The sequence below is a fragment of the Geotrypetes seraphini genome, chromosome 9, assembly GCF_902459505.1.
Source record: "Geotrypetes seraphini chromosome 9, aGeoSer1.1, whole genome shotgun sequence".
Lineage (NCBI taxonomy): Eukaryota > Metazoa > Chordata > Amphibia > Gymnophiona > Dermophiidae > Geotrypetes > Geotrypetes seraphini.
Window position 1 is genome coordinate 125,675,819 of NC_047092.1, and position 20,474 is coordinate 125,696,292.

Genomic DNA, 20,474 nt, shown 5'->3' on the forward strand with positions numbered 1-20,474 from the left:
TGCAGGGATTGTCGAAGTGAAGATGCGACTGTAATGTGTTGAGACAGTGGGTAGAAAGCGAGTCCACTGAGGTTTCCTGAGATGAAGTGTTGCAAACAGAGTAATATGTACCGTGGAAGACATATGACCCAGGAGTACCATCATTTGCCTGGCCGAGATTGATGGAAGATGGTAAGTCTGATCGCAAAGCGGAAACAAATTCTCTTGTCTTTGCTGAGGGAGAAACAATCTGAGATGGTGTCTAGAAGAGCTCCGGTAAATTGCAGATTCTGAGAGGGTTGAAGTTGGGATTTGGGGAAATTGATTTCGAACCCAACCGCTGAAGGAAGAGAATTGTCAACCGAGTCGCTGCCATCACCCCTTGTGAGGTTGGATCTTTGATTAGCCAATCGTCCAGATAGGGAAACACCTGGAGACCCTGATCCCGTAATGCTGCTGCTGCCACTACAACCAGGTACTTGGTGAATACTCTGGGAGAGGATGCAAGGCCAAAGTGTAAGACTCTGTATTGATAATGGTGCTGAGGAATTTTCTGGAGGTCAGATGCACTGGAATATGTGTATAAGCTTCTTTCAGATCTAGAGAGCATAGCCAGTCATTGTGATCTAAGAGCAGATATAAAGTTGCCAGTGATAACATACAAAACCTTTCCTTCATTAGAAACTTGTTCAGGCCCCTGAGGTATAAAATTGGACGTAGACCTCCCATCTTCTTTGGGATGAGGATATACCGGGAGTAAAGTCCCCAATTCCTCTGGAGGTGGAATCTTTTTAATTGCTTTAAGAAGAAGAGATTCCACCTCCTGAAGAAGAAGGAATGTCTGTTGATGGTTGAAAGAAGATTCTCTTGGAGGATGATATGATGGCATAGTGACGAAATGAAGAGAGTAACCCTCTCAAATGAATTTTAGAACCCAGAGGTCTGTGGTTATAAATCATCAACGGTGATAATTCAATTGGAGCTGACCTCCAATTGATTGAGGAAGAAGCTGGGGAAGAGGAACAGCGGCTATGCTATCTAGAAGCTCGTCAAAATGACTGAGCAGGCTTTGGAGGAGCTGCTGATTGAGATTTTTGATGGCGCTGTTGCTTCTGCTTTTTCTGCTGCAGTCTAGGAGTAGCTGGTTTTGAAGAAAAATACCTTTGATACGAAGAAGGCTTTAAAGATTTAGAAGTTGAGGGTTTAGGTTTGGATTTAACGAAAGCATCCCAATGTTGCTCTTGGTCAGTGAGCTTTTGTGTAGTGTTTTCAACAGAGTCACCAAAAAGCTCCTCTCCTAAGCAGGGAATGTTAGCTAATCTGTCCTGAAAATTCATATCAATATCCGAGACTCTTAGCCATGCGAGACGTCTCATGGCCACTGATATAGCTGAGGCTCTGGAAGATAATTCAAATGCATCATAGACAGATCGTCATATACCTTCTAGCTAAGGTAAGGATGTGAAATGTATGATGAAATTCTTGCTGATTTTGAGAAGGAATGTATCTATCAAAAGAATGCAATTTCTAAACTAGATGCTTGATATAGCAGGAAATATAGAAATTGTAATTTAGTACTATGTTCGCCAACATGGAATTTTGGTACAGGCAACGTCTAAATTTGTCCATTGTACACCCTTCACACCCTGATGGCACTGAGGGATAGACTCTTAATGGAGTAGATTTTTTCAAAGTCAATTCCCCACTAATGACTGGTGCTGAAGCTGTGGTTTGTCAAAACACGGTGAAGAAATCATTTTATAGAGTGTCCAATTTTCTGGGAGCTACTGTAATGGCGAGGGGCGTTTCTCAATTCTTGTGAAGAGTCTCTTTGAGAATACCTTGTAAAGGTAGTCTGAGAAGTTCTTTAGGAGGCTCATCATAACTTAAAGCCTTCAAGTATTCAGCACTGTAGGCAGAGTCAGCCTGTAGCTTGACTGGTAGATTTTTTTTTCTTCAACTGCCTAATAAATTTAGTGAAAGAAAGTCTTTCAGTAAGAGATTTAGCCCCTGGTGGAGACTTCTGTGGAGACTTTTCCGAGGGATTGCCATAAGCTTCTATTGTAGACTCAGACAAGTCCTCAACTGAATCAGACTAAGTCAGAGTCATAAAAGGGCTTTAGAAACATAGAACATGACGGTAGAAAAGGGCCACGGCCCATCTAGTCTGCCCACACTAATGGCCCACCACCTCACTAACTCTATGAAGAGATCCCACATGCCAATCCCATCTTTTCTTAAAATCTGTCACGCTGCTTGCCTCAATTACCTGTTGTGGAAGATTATTCCAGCGATCAACCATCCTTTCGGTGAAGAAATATTTTCTGGTGTCGCCATGAAATTTCTCACCGGATGCCCTCTTGTTGCCGTGGGTCCTTTAAGGAAAAAGAGATCCTCTTCCACCTCGATACGGCCTGTGACATATTTGAACATCTCGATCATGTCTCCCCTCTCTCTGCATTCCTCGAGTGAGTACAGCTGCAACTTACCCAGTCGTTCCTCATACGGTAGATCCTTGAGTCCTGAGACCATCCTGGTAGCCATTCGCTGAACCGACTCAACTCTCCGCACATCTTTTTGATAATGCGGCCTCCAGAATTGTACACAGTATTCCAGATGGGGTCTTACCATGGATCTGTACAACGGCATTATGACCTCGGGCTTACGGCTGACGAAACTTCTACGGATACAGCCCATGATTTGTCTAGCCCTGGATGAAGCTTTCTCCACTTGATTGCAGTCTTCTTTGATGAAGGAGTGTGTCAAGAACATCGATGCTTATGTTGAGTCCAGCGCCAATCTGATGATGATGAGGTATGACGTGAAGCTCTTTCTCTTTGAAGAATATAAGGAAGAGTGATGTTTTCTTTTCAACGCACGTGAGAAGAAACAATTCTTATTGGATTTTGAGTGTCGAGAAGAGGAGGATGTACGATGTTCGATGAACTGGATTGATGCCTCGATGGAGAACTGGATCTGCGACGAGATGAACGATGTCTAGGCGTGGAGTATTGATGCTGTTTCAGAGAGGCCGTTGTAGTACCCTTGGACTTGATAGCGTTATGCTGAGGCTGGGCTGGTACCAAGGAAGTCGATACTGGGGTAAGCAATTTGAATGCATCACCCAACTTCACTTGGAAAAGTGCATTGAACTTTTCACGAAAGGAAAGCACCAGTACCTCTGGCTTATCTGCCAGTACCATCGGTGCCGTGGCTTGCCTCAATATGGATGCACACCTCAATGTTGAGGCAAGACGTAAAGATGGTCATCGCTACTTGGTCAGCTTCAAGGGACTCGATGCAAGATTGACCTGCAACACCAGTTGTTAGCTTATGGCTTCTTAGCTGGCTTACCGGACGGAGCAAGGTTTCCCAATGCCAATGTCAAAGTCTTTGACGACGAAGGTTGCAATGTCTTCTCAGTATCCATGCTTATCTCGAACAACTTCTCCTGTTGAAGCTTCCAGCTCTTGATGGAATGTTTCTGCAGGGTCGAACACCGAGTGCAGGATTCCACCTGGTGTTCAGGCTCAAGGCATTGCAAGCACCAACTGTGTGGGTCGGTGATAGAAATTGGCCTTTGGCACCTGCAGCACTTTTCGAAGCCCGTTAACGGCCTGGACATGGACACAAAGACAGCGTCAGCCAAGTCAAACTAAAAAACAAAGTCCTTGACAACAAAAAGCTGCGAGGGGAAAAAAAAAAAAAAAAAAGACTCCTTCTCCCCTCTTTTTTTTTTTTTTTTAATGAAGAAACTTAAAGAAAAAAATTAAAACGAAAAACACACGAATGGGAAGGCAAGAGGAAAAAACTGAACAGAGTTCAGAAACACAACTTCATAGCTCCGTGGAAAACTAAAAACTGCCTAATTCAGGCGGGAAGGCACTCGCGTGTGTGCAGTGCAGGCAGTTCGCAAACTTTATCAAATTCTTAAACTGGCAATGCACTTTTTAAAACTGTCCGTACCGGACATCACCCACATGTGAGAATATGCTGATTGCTTGTCCTGGGATAAATGAATTTTATTTAATACTAGTGTTTAAGCCTGTTACATTAACGGGTGCTAGAAAGCAGCCCCCTTTCCCTCTCCCCCTCCAGTTCCTCACTGACTGTCTCTCCGTGGCCCCCTTCTGCCTCCCCCCAAGCAAAGCTGTCTGCCTCCCAGCACACCCCTCCCCCCAAAGCAGCCTCCTTTCCCTCTCCCCCTCCAGTTCCTCCCTGACTGTCTCTTCGTGGCCCCCCTTCTGTCTTCCCCCCAAGCAAAGCTGTCTGCCTCCCAACACACCCCTCCCCCAAAGCAGCCCCCTTTCCCTCTCCCCCTCCAGTTTCTCCCTGACTGTCTCTCCATGGCCCCCCCTTCTGTCTTCCCCCCAAGCAAAGCTGTCTGCCTCCCATCACACCCCTCCCCTCGAAGCAGCCCCCTTTCCCTCTCCCCCTCCTTTGAGAATTTTTACCTGCATGGAACACGTGCAGCACCGGCACGACACCCTGCAGCCGTTCCTGAGCAAAACTGCTACCACCACTCAAACTCCAGCGAAACTGCCACCACCTATTCAAACTCCTTCACGCGCCGCTTGCCTACACGCTGTTGAAGCTGACGCACGCTGTCCCCACAGTCTGGCCGGCTCCCTTAGTCCCTTGCCGCCGCCCCTTCCCTTCCCGCGGTACCGACAAACCTCCTGACTCCAGCAGCAGCCGCAGCACTCTAAACAGGCTGCTTTGCGGCCTTCTACTGCCCTGATTTGCTCTGCCGTGTCTCTGTAGAAGGCGGCGAAGCAGCCTGTTTAGAGTGCTGCGGCTGCTGCTGGAGTCAGGAGGTTTGTCGGGACCACGGGAAGGGAAGGGGGCGGTGGCAAGGGACTAAGAGAGCCGGCCAGACCGCGGGAAGGGAGGGTCAGATGGGAGGTTCAGACTGCGGTGGGGGGCGAGTACGAACTGTCTTACAGAAAAAAAGAACCCTAAGCACCATGTGCAGCCCTGCGGCCACAGACCTACAGATCAGGGATCACGGAACACGCAAGTAGGAGTGCGCATGCGCGCTTAGGGTTTTATTATTATAGATACCACAAATAAAAATTATCCAAGCAGTTTACAAACCAAATATATTTGAAATGGAAAAGGGTGGGATGGAGACAAGAGATAGACAGATTACAATCAGGTAATATTATTAAATTAATAGAGACAAACCTTAACTAACCTGAGAACAGCAGGATGAATATTCTCACTCATGGGTGACATCATCTGCCAAAGCCCAGCAGGGAAAAATGCACCCCGTGTCCTTCCTAGAAATATTTGGAAGCAGATCAAAGCATGTGTGAGCCTTCCCACCTACTTATGACAGTGGACCAACTCAGTCTGATGCATAGATTTCATCTCCAAGAGAGGTGGGCAGGGCAGCGAGAATATTCATCCTGTTGTCTTTAGAGAACATCTAAAGTGGATTTTTCTCCAAGGACAAGCAGGATGAAATAATCTTACTGATGAGAATATCTAGTTGTAGGGGTACAAGCCCCTTGGAACATGCATTACAGAGATTGACAAAATATACCTTCATAATACAGAAACCTATGCTATAATTAAAACTCTACAGAGTTGTGTCTGTTCTAAGTAGACTTTTTGCATGCTTGTGCCCCTGCAAGACAAGGGCCAGCTGATGGAAGACTCCTGGTCAACACCTCAGGCTCCCAGGAGTCAGGATTCTGGGAATAATCAACAGAATAACAACCAAAGATATTCCTGTGATCTTGTTAGTCACAACATCAAGGCCAATCAACTATCTTATCTTTGGAGACAGTGCAGTTGTCAGAAATGTATTTATTTATTTGCTTCGATTTCTAACCTGTCCTCCCCGGAGCTCAGAACAGGGAACAAAAGAACATTCACAATATATAACAATACATTACAAGAACATTTTGAGATCATCATAAGTACATGGATGAAGCTGAAGCAGAATCACAGCAGAAAAAGAAGTCACAGTAGATTAAGAGAGGCATGCTGTAGAGCAAGAGTTCATAGAGAGTGGGGAAGAGGAAGGGTCTGCATATTAGTGGGTGTTCAGTTGAAGAGAAGGGTCTTCACTGCTTTTCGGAAGTTCATCAGCAAGTCCTGGGATCTTATCTGTGTAGGCAGCTGGTTCCAAAGTAGAGGGATGAAGTGGCTGTATGAGTGCTTACGGGCAGTTTCCATTTGGAGAGATCTTCCTGAGGGGATACAATCATTTTTCTGCTTCCAAGTGGAGGGAGCGGGTGGGGGTATACTAGTGCAATTTGGATGTGAAGTAAGAGGGGATGAAGCCGTGGAATCTTTCGTATGCTATTACCAGGGCTTTAAACATGCAGCGTTTGTTGACAGGCAGCCAATGTTCTGAGTGGAGAGCTGGGGAGATGGGGTCCCGGTAGTTGAGGCTGTATAGGAGGCGGATCACTGAGTTTTGGACTTGTTGTAGGCGTTTGAGTTCTTTTGCGGTAATTCCATTAAATATGGTGTTACAGTAGTCTAATCTGAGAGAACACAAAGGTATAGATGAGCTGGGCTAGGTCAAGTTTAGTGATGTAAGGTTTGATCTTTCCAAGTTGGTGCAGATAATAGAAGGAAGTGGAGACCACCTGCGAGATGTGGGCTGAGAGGACAGGTGACCATCAAGTATTATACTGAGGCTGCGAACCTGGTCATTTGCAGTTAGGAGGGTGGAATCTCAAGATAGCATTGGGCAGATGTAGCTGGTGTTTTTTTCCTGATCCATAGAAGTTCTGTGTCTTTGCGGCATTCAGCTGGAGCTTGTTGTCATCCAGTTCTTCATTTCGGTGAGGAAGTGTTGGAGTTTGGTGAGTTGGGCAGATCGGTTGTCACCTAGTGGGAGGAGTAGCTTATATGACATCTGCATAGGAGTGAATTTTGATGCTGTATTTCTGGATGATATCAATGATTGGTCTTATGTATAGGTTGAATAGCAGTGGGGAAAGCAGGGTACCTTGGGGGACTCCATATTTGATGGATTTAGGTTCTGATATGTTTGGGCCTAGAAGTACTGTAGGAGTGAGGTGAACCATTGGAGGGCAGAGCCTGTGATTCCAAGGTCAGTAGAGTCTGTAGACGCTGGTAGTCAATGGTGTCAAAACCAGCGCTTAGGTCAAGAAGTACTAGTAGGGCATCACTTCTTTTGTCTAGTACTGACCAGATGTCATCAATGATATCTAGAAGTACTGGCCTCTTCTGAAGCCAGATTGGAAGGAGGATATGGCTCCTTGTTCTTCTATGAAGGGGAGTAGGCGGTGAATTACTATTCATTCCAAGAGTTTGGATACAAATAGGAGGTTGGAGACCAGATGGTAGTTGTTTGGGTCAAGGGTGGGTTTCTTGAGGGAGGGCCTGATCATGGCCATTTTCCAGCAGAGTGGAACCTTCCCGGATGATAGGGAGGAGTTTATGATGGGGAGGGTGGACTCCGCTAAGGCGTCTCTGGTGGGTAGGAGGAGGCTGGATGGACAAGGGTCAAGGATAGTGTTTCAAGTTTTATTAAAATTTGATATAATCGCCTATCAATGAATTTCTAGGCAAGTTACAAGTATACATAGAATACGGTGATGGGATAATCGCGCGCCAGACCCCAGCGCGCTAACAATTCAGCGCAAGAAAGAAGCGCACTGATGGGGTATGTGGGGGGGACCCCCCCCACACTTTAATGCATAGTGTTTGTGCTGCCATTGGGGGTGTGTGGGGGGTGCAACCCCCATTGTAGAGAAAATAGAACTTTTCCTGAAAAAAAAATCAGAAAAAGTTCCATTTTCTCTACAATGTGGGGGGTTGCATCCCCCACCCCACCCCAACAGCAGCGCAAACACTATGTACTAAAGTGGGGGGGTTCCCCCCACACCACCCGTCGGAGCGCTTTAAAAATAAGTTTTTCAGCGGCGCGCTTTTTTCTTGCGCTGAATTGTCGGCGTGCTGGTGTCTTGAGCGCCACTGACTATGAACCTAGAATACAGGGCAAAAACAATACAAATATATATAAATTACAGAACAACAAATATATAAAATGACATTCCCTGGGGGGGGAACATGAAAGAAAAAAGGAAAGAATAATTATAGAATAGAAAAACATAGCAGGAGGGAGAGAGGACCGGCTGGTGACATGTCTCCCAGGGGCAAGGACGAAGGACATCACCGACAGAATCGAGAGGATCATGGAAGGAGCTGAGACAGAAGAGACAGCGGTGATAATCCACGTTGGAACAAACGATGTTAACAGCAGAAATTACAGCAGGACTACGCTAACTGAACATTTCAAGAGCCTGGGGAAGAAACTGAAGCTGAGGACGAAGAGGATAGCATTCTCAGAGATCCTGCCAGTACCGAGGGCAGATGTGAAGAGGCAGACTGAGCTACAAGCAATGAACGCATGGCTGAGGAGATGGTGTGAAGAGGAAGGCTTCCACTTTGTGAACAACTGGACGACTTTTTGGGGGAAGAACAAGCTCTACAGGAGGGACGGACTACACCTGAGCATGGCGGGAACAAGACTCTGGCGAACAACATCAAGAAAGAAATAGAGATGGCTTTAAACCGAGAAGAAGGGGAAAGCCGAACATCGACCAGACGTCGACATTTCGGAAAACAGTATCAAATGAAGATGCTGAGTGGGAAAAATGCTGGGAAGAAACGAATGACACACCACAGGGATCCAAAGGTCAAGCGGAACCAGAGAACAAAAAGAAGAGCATACAGCAGGAGTTAGGGGAACAGGTGAAATTGAGGAAACAGGCTGAGGACGAGAAAGACAAGACATTGGGAGAGGAAGAACAAAACGGAATTCAGGGGCTGGAAGCCTGCAAGGAGGACGGCAAGAGGGAAAATTCACAAGGCAGAACAACGAGGAAGGGAAAATACCAGGACTTAAACTGTTTATATGCTAATGCAAGGAGTTTAAGGGCCAAAATGGGAGAACTGGAAGTCACAGCTAAAAATGAGGACCTGGGCATTATAGGAATTACAGAAACATGGTGGACTGAGGACAACAAATGGGACGTAGTATTGCCCGGGTACAATCTCTATAGGAGAGACAGGACCCACAAGGGCGGAGGAATAGCACTATATATAAAGGACACCATTCACTCGACCAGATTGGATACGGCAGCAAGGGTGGAAGAACTGGAATCATTATGGGTTAAATTACCAGGAAGAAATGGAGCTGACATAAAATTGGGACTGTACTACCGCCCGCCTGGACAAACGGAAGCAAACGGCAAAGAACTGGAAGCAGAATTGAGGAGAGAATGTAAAAGCGGAAGTGTACTGGTGATGGGGGACTTCAACTACCCCGGGATAGACTGGAACATTGGGAACTCAAGCTGTGCAAGGGAAATGGAATTCCTGGAGGCTGTGGGAGACTGCTTCATGGAACAGCTTGTTAAAGAAACAACGCGAGGGAATGCTACTCTCGACCTAATCCTAAACGGACTAAGGGGACCTGCAAAGGAAGTGGCAGTTGTAGGACCACTAGGAAATAGCGATCACAACATGATCCGGTACAAATTAGAGGTAGGAGCATCCAAAGTGAAAAGAACTGCAGCGACGATGCTCAACTTCAGGAAAGGGAACTATGAGCAGTGGTGAAAAAGAAACTCAAAAATTGCTCAAAACGGATGGAAACCGTAGAGAAAGCATGGTCCATATTCAAGGACACGGTGCTGGAAGCACAAGACCTGTACATTCCCATGTTTAGGAAAGGGTGCAAAAAAAAAAAAAAAAAAAAATCAAACAAAAGACCCAGTATGGATAACGACAGAAGTAAAGAGGGCGATAGGAGATAAAAGAAAATCGTTCCAAAAATGGAAAAAGGACCAAACCGAGGAAAACCGAAAAGAACACAAAAATTACCAGAAAGAATGTCACCGAGTAGTTAGGAATGCAAAGAGAGAATACGAGGAGAAACTGGCTGAGAAATCCAGAAACTTCAAATCGTTCTTCAGATACGTCAAGGGGAAGCAACCGGCGAGGGAGGAAGTAGGACCATTGGATGATGGAGACAGAAAGGGGGTGGTAAAGGAGGAAGCCGACAGGTTAAACAAGTTCTTCTCGTCGGTCTTCACGAGCGAGGACACATCGAATGTACCAGAACCCGAAGAGATCATAAGTGGAGATCAAGAAGAAAAACTGGTGCATATAGAGATAAGCCATGAGGAGGTCCTCAAACAGATAGACAGACTAAAAAGCGACAAATCACTGGGCCCGGACGGAATCCACCCAAGGGTTCTAAAAGAGCTAAGGAACGAAATAGCGGAAACTCTCCGACAAATTTGCAACTTGTCCTTGAAAACTGGGGAGATCCCGGAGGACTGGAAAATAGCAAATATCACACCTATCTTTAAAAAGGGATCGAGGGGTGACCCGGGGAACTACAGGCCAGTAAGCCTGACTTCAGTCCCAGGCAAGATGATGGAGGCACTGATAAAGGACACCATCTGTGAACACATAGAAAAAAATGGACAACTAAAAGCGAGCCAGCATGGTTTCTGCAAGGGAAGATCGTGCCAAACAAACCTACTGCACTTCTTTGAAGGGATAAACAGCCAGATGGACAAAGGAGAACCCATAGACATTATCTATCTCGACTTCCAAAAGGCCTTTGACACGGTGCCCCATGAGCGGCTTCTTAGGAAGCTGTGGAGCCACGGGGTGGAAGGGGACGTACACAGATGGATTAAACACTGGTTGGCAGACAGAAAGCAATGGGTTGGAGTGAAGGGCCACTACTCGGACTGGCGGAAGGTCACGAGCGGTGTTCCCCAGGGGTCGGTGCTCGGACCGCTGCTGTTCAATGTATTCATAAACGACCTAGAAGCGGGGACGAAGTGTGAAGTTATAAAATTTGCGGATGACACCAAACTCTGCAGGAGGGTTAGAACCACGGAAGAATGTGAAGACCTACAAAGGGACCTAAACAAACTGGAAGAGTGGGCAAGCAAATGGCAAATGCGCTTTAATATAGAGAAATGCAAGGTCATGCATTTAGGGAAAAAAAAACCCGATGTTCAGCTACAAAATGGGGGGGGTCAGTGCTAGGGGATAGTAACCTTGAAAAAGACTTGGGTGTGCTGGTAGATACTACAATGAAACCAACGGCACAATGTGCAGCAGCCTCCAAGAAAGCAAACAGAATGTTGGGTATTATTAAGAAGGGCATTACAACCAGGACGAAGGAAGTCATCATGCCGCTGTATCGTGCGATGGTTCGCCCGCATCTGGAGTACTATGTCCAGTATTGGTCACCGTACCTCAAGAAGGACATGGCGATACTTGAAAGGGTCCAGAGAAGAGCGATGAAAATGATAAAAGATATGGAGAACCTTTCATATGCAGACAGGTTGGGAAGGCTGGGGCTCTTCTCCCTTGAAAAGAGGAGACTCAGAGGAGACATGATAGAGACTGTCAAGATCATGAAGGGCATAGAGAGGGTGGAAAGGGACAGATTCTTCAGATTATTGGGAACCACAAGCACAAGGGGGCACTCAGAGAAGCTGAAAGGGGACAATTTTAGAACCAATGCTAGGAAGTTCTTTTTTTACGCAGAGGGTGGTGGACACCTGGAATGTGCTTCCGGAGGTTGTGATAGGACAAAGTACACTAAGAGGGTTCAAGGAAGGATTGGATAAATTCCTGAACGATAGGGGGATTGAAGGATACAGATAGAGGTAGAGATAGGTTTTAGACAGAGTATCGATAGAAGGATAAAAAGGGATTAGAGAAGGATCACATTACAGGTCATGGGCCTGATGGGCCGCCGCGGGTGTGGACTGCTGGGCACGATGGACCTCGGGTATGACCCAGCAGAGGCAACTTCTTATGTTCTTATGGTTAACACAACTGGGTGCAGGGAATGAAGAAAGAAGAGAAAAAAAAAATGATTTCAAGATAGGAAAGAAAACAAAAGAAAAAATGGGAAATAAAAATTTTAAAAACTATATTTGGTTTAAGATGGAAAAGCAACTTTAAATAAGCAGCTTTTTAGTTTACCTTTAAAATAAGCAATTATTGTTTCTTCTCTTAGATATAGAGGTAAAGCACTTCACAACTGAGGTGCAGTGACAGAAAAAATTTCTAGATGCTTAATACCAATTATCCTCAATGAGGGAACAGATAGTTTTTGATCAGTCGATCTAAGAGCTTCTAAAGGAGTATATGGGATTAGTAATTTATAGAAGAAGTCAGGCTCCTTTGAAATAAGTGTTTTAAAAGTAGGTAGTATTTTGTATGTGTCACTGGAGGTTTGAGTTCTTTCAATTTTTCAATATGCTCGTTGTGTGCAACTAGGTGAAGTTGGGTTAGGGATTTGTATGTTGAGATAGCAGGGTGGTAGGGGGAAGGGTGCATTGCTGGGTGTGGTGTCCAGGTTATTACAGCCTCACTGTCTAGATTTGTAGAGTATTGTGTTCATGAACTTGGGTAGCTGAGAAGAGCTGTTTTGTCAGGGCGAAGAGGTGTCTGGATCGGTTAGGAACTCTCCACAGTAGTTTAGTAGTGAGATTTTTTTTGCCTCCAGAATAATGGACTTGTAGGTTGATAGATTTCTCCAGTGTGTTTTAAGTCTCCTCGTTCAGGTGCTTGACCCATTTCCTCTCTGCTTTCTTCAGTGATCTCTTCAGCGAGAGCAAGTCTTGGGCAAATCAGGAGGGATGGGGTTTGTTGGTGGACAGTCAAGTAACTTTTATCCGGGCAAGACTGTTGTAGAGGCAGCCATGTTGATGGAGAGGAGGTCATTGTTGCAGGTTTTGCTGAGGTCTCGAATGTCAGTGGCCGTGTCTAGTTGGTCAACCGAGTCCAAGATCAGGGTTTGTATGGTTCGAGTGGGGCCTCTTGGTTGGGCTGAGGTAGCCTCATGCTGGAGCTGTAATTCAATAAGGTGGTGATCTGACCATGGAACTGGAGTAGCAGTGCAGTTTACTTGTTGGAGATCTGAAGATAGGTCTTTATGGATGAACACTAAGTCTAGGGTGTTGCCAGCAGAATGTGTGGGGGTGGATTCTGCCTGGTTGAATCCTAGGTCAGCTAAGGTGAATAGGAAGTTGTTGCTCATTTTAGAAGTGTTGGGATAGTCTGAAAAATTGAAGTCGCCTAGGATAGCCACTCGTTTGGAGGAGAGGAATATTTTGGTGATTAAGTCGAGGAGGGTTTCTAGGGCTTCTGCTGGAGAATGGGGGCCCTGTATAGTAGGATGAAGTTAATTTCCCTTTTGGGGCCTATAGTGAAGGCTAGGACTTTCAGTGTGGGGAGGGTGATGGAGCCAAACAGCTTAGGAGAGATGGTAGTCTTGACAATGGCTGCTACTCCACCACCCTTCCCAGTGGGATGAGAGCAGGCTAAAACCTGGTAGCCTGGGGGGACATAGTTCACCCAGCACTATCCCGTCGTTGTCACCGAGCCAGGTTTCAGTAACTATAAGGGCATCCCAGCCCTTGTCAAGGATGAGATCGTGGAGGGTGAGGGTCTTGTTGGAGCCTGATCTGGTGTTAATGAGAGTCAGTGTGAGTGGGTTATTGTTTATGGTCGGGGGAGGAGGAGGATATGAAAATGAGGTTTAGGGGGTTCCTGGTTCGGCAGCTCTTGTATTGAGAGCTTAAGTTGCCATATTTGCCCTGTCCTGTGATGACTGGGATGGTGAAGCATAATGTAGCGAGTAGTGTTGGGGTTGAAGGAGCGTGGGGGAAGTTGTGCAGCGGTTGCCACTATTTGGGTTTAGCCCAAGCTGGGTTGGCAGAGAAAAAGTGGGCGGGTGGGGGGCATGATGGTCTGTTGTGTAGTAATTGAATGTTTGGATAAGGGGATGGAGGGGGGCTAGTAGTAAAAGAATGAGGTATAAGTGGTTGAGGTGTAAGTAGCGATTGCTGTCATGGGAGATGGGAGAGGATAGCTTGGAAGCAGCCTTGCTAAGCTGGAAGGTGGTGTGAGCCGTGATTGCTAGAGCTCCCGGCTTGGTCTCCATGAAAGGCCACACAAAGGGCCCTTTGGCATTGCATGCCTGCTCGGCAGCCCTCTAAGAGGGTATAATTTGTATAAAAGAGCACTTGCTTAGGCTAGGGATTGGAGACTCTTCAAATTTTCATCCGATTCATCACATCTGATAATCATCGTTGAAACATATCAAGCCAGTACTGCCTGCCACTGTGGCCTGCAGTCCCAGTCAACCTTGGGAGAAGAGAGTTGCCTTCCACCCCAGGTATATGTTAAGGGTGATGGAGTCAATCAGCTTACTCCCACCGGGGCACAGACAGATAAAACTTAAATTTGCATACCTCAGAGTAGACTACATTTGTTCCAATTTTTGATTAGCGATTATTCTTGAATTTAAAGTGTCTTTTCTTCTGCATTTTTTCATTATAAGTTGATTTTATTATTCTAATTATTTTTGCCTTTTTCCAATATTTCACTCTTGTAAACAGTCATTTGTTATTATTATAGCCACGTAAATAAATTCTTTGCATCAATTAGTATAAGTAGTTTGTCAGTGAAAGGAGTTAAAACTCAGATTTGCCAAGATAGGGGACATTATTTCCACATCCTAATTCCAGAGTGCTTTACAAAAATATTATTTGAACATCCCTGCCTACACTGTCCCATAAGAGTTACTGAGAATTACTGGTTTACTTCTACCTATTTACCAGGATGTCTTTAAAGAATACAACTGAGGCCTACAACAAGCAAAACCTGTAATCCATCTAAATATCAAATAACATACTTTTTCTTTAATAAAAACTTTTTCTTTGTTTGAAAGCAGTCTGGAACTAAAAACAATTGAATATAAATGGATGGGGTTGGATTCTAGACCCCCCACATAAATGCTGGAAGACCATGGCATTTTCACCAAGCTGTGGCACCTTATCAACCGAATAGATCCTTGTAATCCGAAAACCAAAAGTTATTGGGCCCGATAGAGCTGGGGAGATATACATCTTTATAAACGATCTGGACATTGGTACGACAAGTGAGGTGATTAAATTTGCAGACGATACAAAGTTATTCAGAGTAGTGAAGACACAGGGGGATTGCGAAGATCTGCAACGTGACATAATCAGGCTCGAGGAATGGGCATTAACATGGCAGACGAGGTTCAACGTGGATAAGTGTAAAATGATGCATGTAGGTAACAAAAATCTCATGCATGAATACAGGATGTCCGGGGCGGTACTTGGAGAGACCTCCCAGGAAAGAGACTTGGGAATTATGATTGATAAGTCGATGAAGCCGTCCACGCAATGTGCAGCAGTGGCGAAAAGGGCAAACAGAATGAAGGGGCACATATATTCCTTGTATATATTCCTTGTTAAGTTTTTCTATTCCTGCAACAAGAACTGCTGAAACAGTTTTCATTCTGCTGCAAAGCTACAAGGTCATTTTCTGTTTGTGTTCTGAGCTCTGTGTCCTCATTTTGTTCTGTAAAGCTAGCTTGTGTTTAGCTGAGCGATTCTGCTTCTCATTTAGATAAGAAACATTTGCTAAGAAAGAAACATTTGCTCCTCCCCCTTATGTTTGATACCTTTTTCTAGTTGCTTTATGTATCCTGTTACCAAAATATGGTCTTTCCTACAGTCATATGCTGAAAAAACTGACCCATGTATAATGCTATATAAATGAATGAAGGACTCATAATAAATGGACATCTCCTTTAACATGACGTAGTCTGTTCTTTCAAAGAAGGTGCCCCCAGATGCATCTGTACCAGAGACGACAGAATGTGTGCGTGAGGAAGTATTTGTACCAGAACCTTTTCACAGAATGCTAGGAATGATAAAGAAGGAGATCACGAACAGATCGGAGAAGGTTATCATGCCGCTATACCTGGCCATGGTGCGCCCTCACCTGGAGTACTGCGTCCAGCACTGGTCGCCGTACATGATGAAGGACACGGTACTACTCGAGAGGGTCCAGAGAAGAGCGACTAAGATGGTTAAGGGGCTGCAATAGTTGCCGTACAGTGAAAGATTAGAGAAACTGGGCCTTTTCTCCCTCGAATAGAGTAGATTAAGAGGGAACATGATTGAAACATTCAAGGTACTGAAGGGAATAGACTTAGTAGCTAAGGACAGGTTGTTCACCCTCTCCAAGGTAGGGAGAACGAGGGCACTCTTTAAAATTGAAAGGGGATAGATTCCGTACGAACGTAAGGAAGTTCTTCACCCAGAGTGGTAGAAAACTGGAACGCTCTTCTGGAATCTGTCATAGGGGAAAACACCCTCCAGGGATTCAAGACAAAATTAGACAAATTCATAATGAACAATGAGGTACGCTGGTAGGACTAGTCTCAGATAGGGTGCTGGTCTTTGACCAGAAGGCCGCCGTGTACCAGAGCAAAGGCTTTTTCTATTGCTGGTGTTAAGCTGTGGAATGCCCTGGCAGAGCAATTACGGTTCAAATAGGTTACAATTTAAGAAAAAGTAAAAAGTCAGCTGTTACAGCATTTTTCTGTAGTTGGTTGATTTTGGAGCAGAAGATACTTTTGTGATGTTAATTTTATGTACGTATGTTTTATTATTGTAAACTGTTTAGTTTTTAGATGGTATATACATTTTAAAATAAATTAACTGGCTGTTTCTTTGGGAATCATGTTCTATGTGGTATTGAGATGTGAATGTCTGGTCTGAAGTCCATGTTTTATAGCGCTGCAGATCTCCTCTATTAAAGTTTACCTCAAGCAGGCTACCAAAGCTGCTATGGCTCTGACATTATGAGCTATGACATGACCCTCCAGAGTCGGCCCAGGTAAAGGAGATGCAATCTGCCAGCCAATTCTGATGGCAGCTCCCAACATATTGGGGTGAAAAGAAATAAAAAGTTGGGTGGATTTCTAAGGGCTCTGTCCATTCCTGATAGGCCAATGCTCTTTTTCAGTCCAGAGTGCTCTTTCACCATGATGGGCATGTGGCTTGGGGAAAAATAGTAAAACAACTGACTAATATGGAACTCTGACACTACCTTAGGAAAACACTTGGGATGCATGTGCAAAATCATGTTTTGTACAAGTTCCTGAAAGTTGGATCAACTACTAAGGCCTGTAACTCACTGGCCCAGCATGCTGAATTGACTGCCACCAAAAACAGAACATTCCAAAGTCAGGTACTTCAGGTGATAGGATCATGTGGCTCAAAAGGTGCTTTCCTCAGCTGGGTAAGAACACTGAAATCCCATGACACTGTTGGGGGGCTTAATGGGAGTTTTAGTGGAAGCAAGCCACTTATGAAGAAAACAATTAATGGCTTTACTTTCTACACAATAAGCTCCAGGTGCACCAAGGTGAACCCTTAAGGAGTTGGTCTTGACGCTTGAGTGACAGGTGTATAAGGAATTCAAGCAGTTTTTGCATAGAGCAGGAAAAAGGATCTAAGACCTTACCCACACACCAGTTGGCAAATATCTTCCATTTGAATCCATATGATCTAGTGGAATCTCTTCTAGAAGCACGCAGAACCTGAGTAACACTCGCATCAGTACCCAGGAGCTTTCACGAAACACCTAGCAGTAGTCAGTGTTTCTATGCAGACTGAGGATGCAAGTGTTTCACTATCTAGATATCAAGACTACATCAGAGGAAAGTGTAAAATAAATCAATGGTGCTAGATCTCTTTCATGGATCAAAAAACCTTCAAATTTATTATGGCCATAAATTATCAGCCTTCTTTTGTCATTTATCGGGTTCGTACGTTCAAATAGAAATACATGTGAATGTGAGAACCCAATTAAGAAATCCTGATGAAGCCGACATTTGGGAGCAAAACGGGACCTGTCAGTTAATCATTTTTGGCATCAAATTGATTTGGGAAGTTCCGACATCACGAATAGTGCAGCACTAAAGCTGAAAGATCAAGATAAGTGGCTTCTTGATTGTTTCTCTGCACAGGATTAATGTTTAAGCCACAAGCAAAAGTTCTGTGGTACAAACTCTGGGGCAGTCTTAAGAATGTAATATGCTGCTATTTATTTGTTGTTAAAATATATTTAAAATTTAATAAACTGGTATTTGAAAAAGAAAAAAAGAATAAAAGTTAATAAGATAAATGAGAAAAGAAGGCCGATTAATTTAAGGCTATGGTAAATGTGATGGTTTTTTGATCCATGAAAGAGACCTAACACCACTGTGCAACCATAGGAGAACTTTATATGTTCCATTGATGTGGTGTTGAGATCTTTTCCTTCACTTAGGCATGTAGGTATTTTAACTACTATGGGTTAAATTCATTCATATTGTTAGGTTCAAGGGAAGCGCAGTGAACTGGAAATGCTGTTGGCCAGAAAAATAGGACTGTGGAGATGGGAAGCAGGAAATTCCCCCCCCCCCCCCAACTATGACCGACCGGTCTCCATACGGAAGTGTGGCACTCCCAGTCCAGCACTGACCAACTTGTGGACCAGAACTGGCTTCCAGTCTTCTTAGCCTGATTCTTCGTCTGGGATCCAGTAGCCTTTGCATTATTGCCCAGACTCAGCGCTGTCTCCTGCAAGCTGGCTTGAGAATCTACAAAGATCTTTAAGGAAGGCACAGAACTCAATTTATAACGTTCTCAAATAACTTCCAGGACCCAATGGTTGTGACAATCTGAGCCCAGACTGCCAATAGGCTTGGCCCCTGTCCTGGCATCATTGTGCTTTCTTGGAGGCTGGAAAGGGGTGAGACCTACTTGCTGTCTCCTGCCCCCGCTAAACCTCTACCAAGATCCCTGAAAGGCCCTCTGCATCGCTTGGCCTCCCGGACTCTAGGCTCTCCTGTCCAGCAAGGCTTTGCGGTGATGGTCCGTTAACACTGGCCATCAGGTCATCCAGACCCTTACTAAATAGCATCTGCCCCTGAAAGAGAAACCTGATCAATGTGGCTTTAGAAGCTGAATCTCCTGCCCATTGTTTGATCCAGAGCATACTCTGGGCGGCGATAGCAAAGGACACTTTGCTCATGACTCTGATTATTTCATACAAAGCATCCACTATATAATTCACCCCTATCTGGGGGAGGGGGTTCTTGTCTAACTCTGAGGCTAGGACTCAATTCAGTCAGGTGTGGAAAGCAAGTGCCACAAAGGAAACCAAGGCTGCTGCTCTAATCCCTAGGGCCAAAGCTTTAAATTTTCTCTCGAGGACCACCAGTTTATGGTCCCAAGTATCCTTTACTAGGAAAGGAGGTTTGTATTGGACCTGTGCCAGCAACGAATCTACCTTCAGCTGAACAAACAGCTGCTGCAAATCCAGAGCCATAATTTAAAGCCTGGACATAGTCTTAGCCATTCACAGGTACCCCTCTGGAAGCTCCCAGTGGTCTGTGACCAGCTTTGTGATGTCCGAATGCGAGGGAAAGCATGCGATTGGAGTAACTAAGCTGCTCATAATTGAGCACAGCGATGATTGGGTTGGAGGAACTCCCAGCTTCAGTTCTCACAGTGAGGTAGATATAATGCCCAACAGCGCAGAGACTTCAAACAGCTGGCATACTGTGAGGGACTTACTTCTGGTCCAGGGACACTACCGCTTCTTGACTGATGTTATCATGCAGAGAACCAGACTCAGAGAAACTGCATCCTGGGACAATAATAGCACAGAATCTGACTTTGCATCCCCTCTAGTTTATGTTAGACTGAACATCCTGGGCCTAGGTCTGTGGCCTCTTCAGGTCTGCTGAAGAGAAAACCTCTGCATTACTGCCTCCGTAGCGCTGAACACAGACGCTGAAGATTCTCAGCAGTTCAACTAGGCCTTCCACATAAGGCTCACAAAAAACAGGGTGAAGCCATGCACTGGGGGTCCTAAGGGCTGCAGGTCCTCCTGGGCTCCGTGGCATCCTTACGTCTGCGCTTAGCCAATGCACCTTTGTAGGACTCCGGAAAGGGTTTCTTTCCTTGGGAAAGCGTCTCCTGTAGATCTCCATCTTTGGAAGAGGAGGCCGAGTCCAAGGTTTCTACTCCTCCTTTGTGAGCTCCACCACACGCGGGACATGGACGCTCCTCGGCTGGCCATCCAGCACAATCCTGGCATGATATAGGAGTAGGAAGGTCTGAGGGGTTCATCCGTACTGATTTTAAGTAAAATTGAGGGGTTTTGAGAGAGATGAAGGCTTTAGAAAAAATATAATTTAAAATCTAAGATAGATGGTGGCAGCAAAATCACACCAAAAACAGCCAGTGAGGACTCCTGTGAAGCACAAAAAATGCAAGGAAAGGGGTTTCAGAGGTGAGGGACCTTGGCTCTGGCTACAGAAACCTTCACATTTCACTTTTGGACACCCCTCACAATTTTCCCACAGGCCGTAATAGCTTTATTCACTGTGCCATGTGCCTGCCTGCTTCAGCTTAGGAGTGTAGCTGGGACAAATGAAGAACTCTGCTTCATAGGTTCATGGAACGAACTTGGTCTCAGGCTGTCAGTCAGATTGATTTCTGACAGCTTCAATCCCCGGAAAACCTTGCACCATGACGGGGGAGAGGACCACACAGTTGGCCCACTATTAATCCCAGCCAAGCTGA

At 45.2% G+C, this 20,474-nt stretch overlaps 1 protein-coding gene across 3 annotated transcripts in view; it reads right to left on the reverse strand.

Annotated features, from left to right (window-relative positions):
- Window positions 1-20,474, reverse strand: part of IWS1 (interacts with SUPT6H, CTD assembly factor 1) — a 278,708-nt gene that overhangs the window by 58,488 nt on the left and 199,746 nt on the right. Inside the window, exon 12 of one of the 3 annotated variants that reach the window (XR_004540561.1) lies at window positions 5,177-5,261. The exons of the other annotated variants lie outside the window; for them this stretch is intronic. The gene's annotated coding sequence lies outside the window, so the exon portion shown is untranslated. The remainder of the gene's footprint in view (window positions 1-5,176; window positions 5,262-20,474) is intronic. 3 annotated transcript variants of the gene reach the window in all.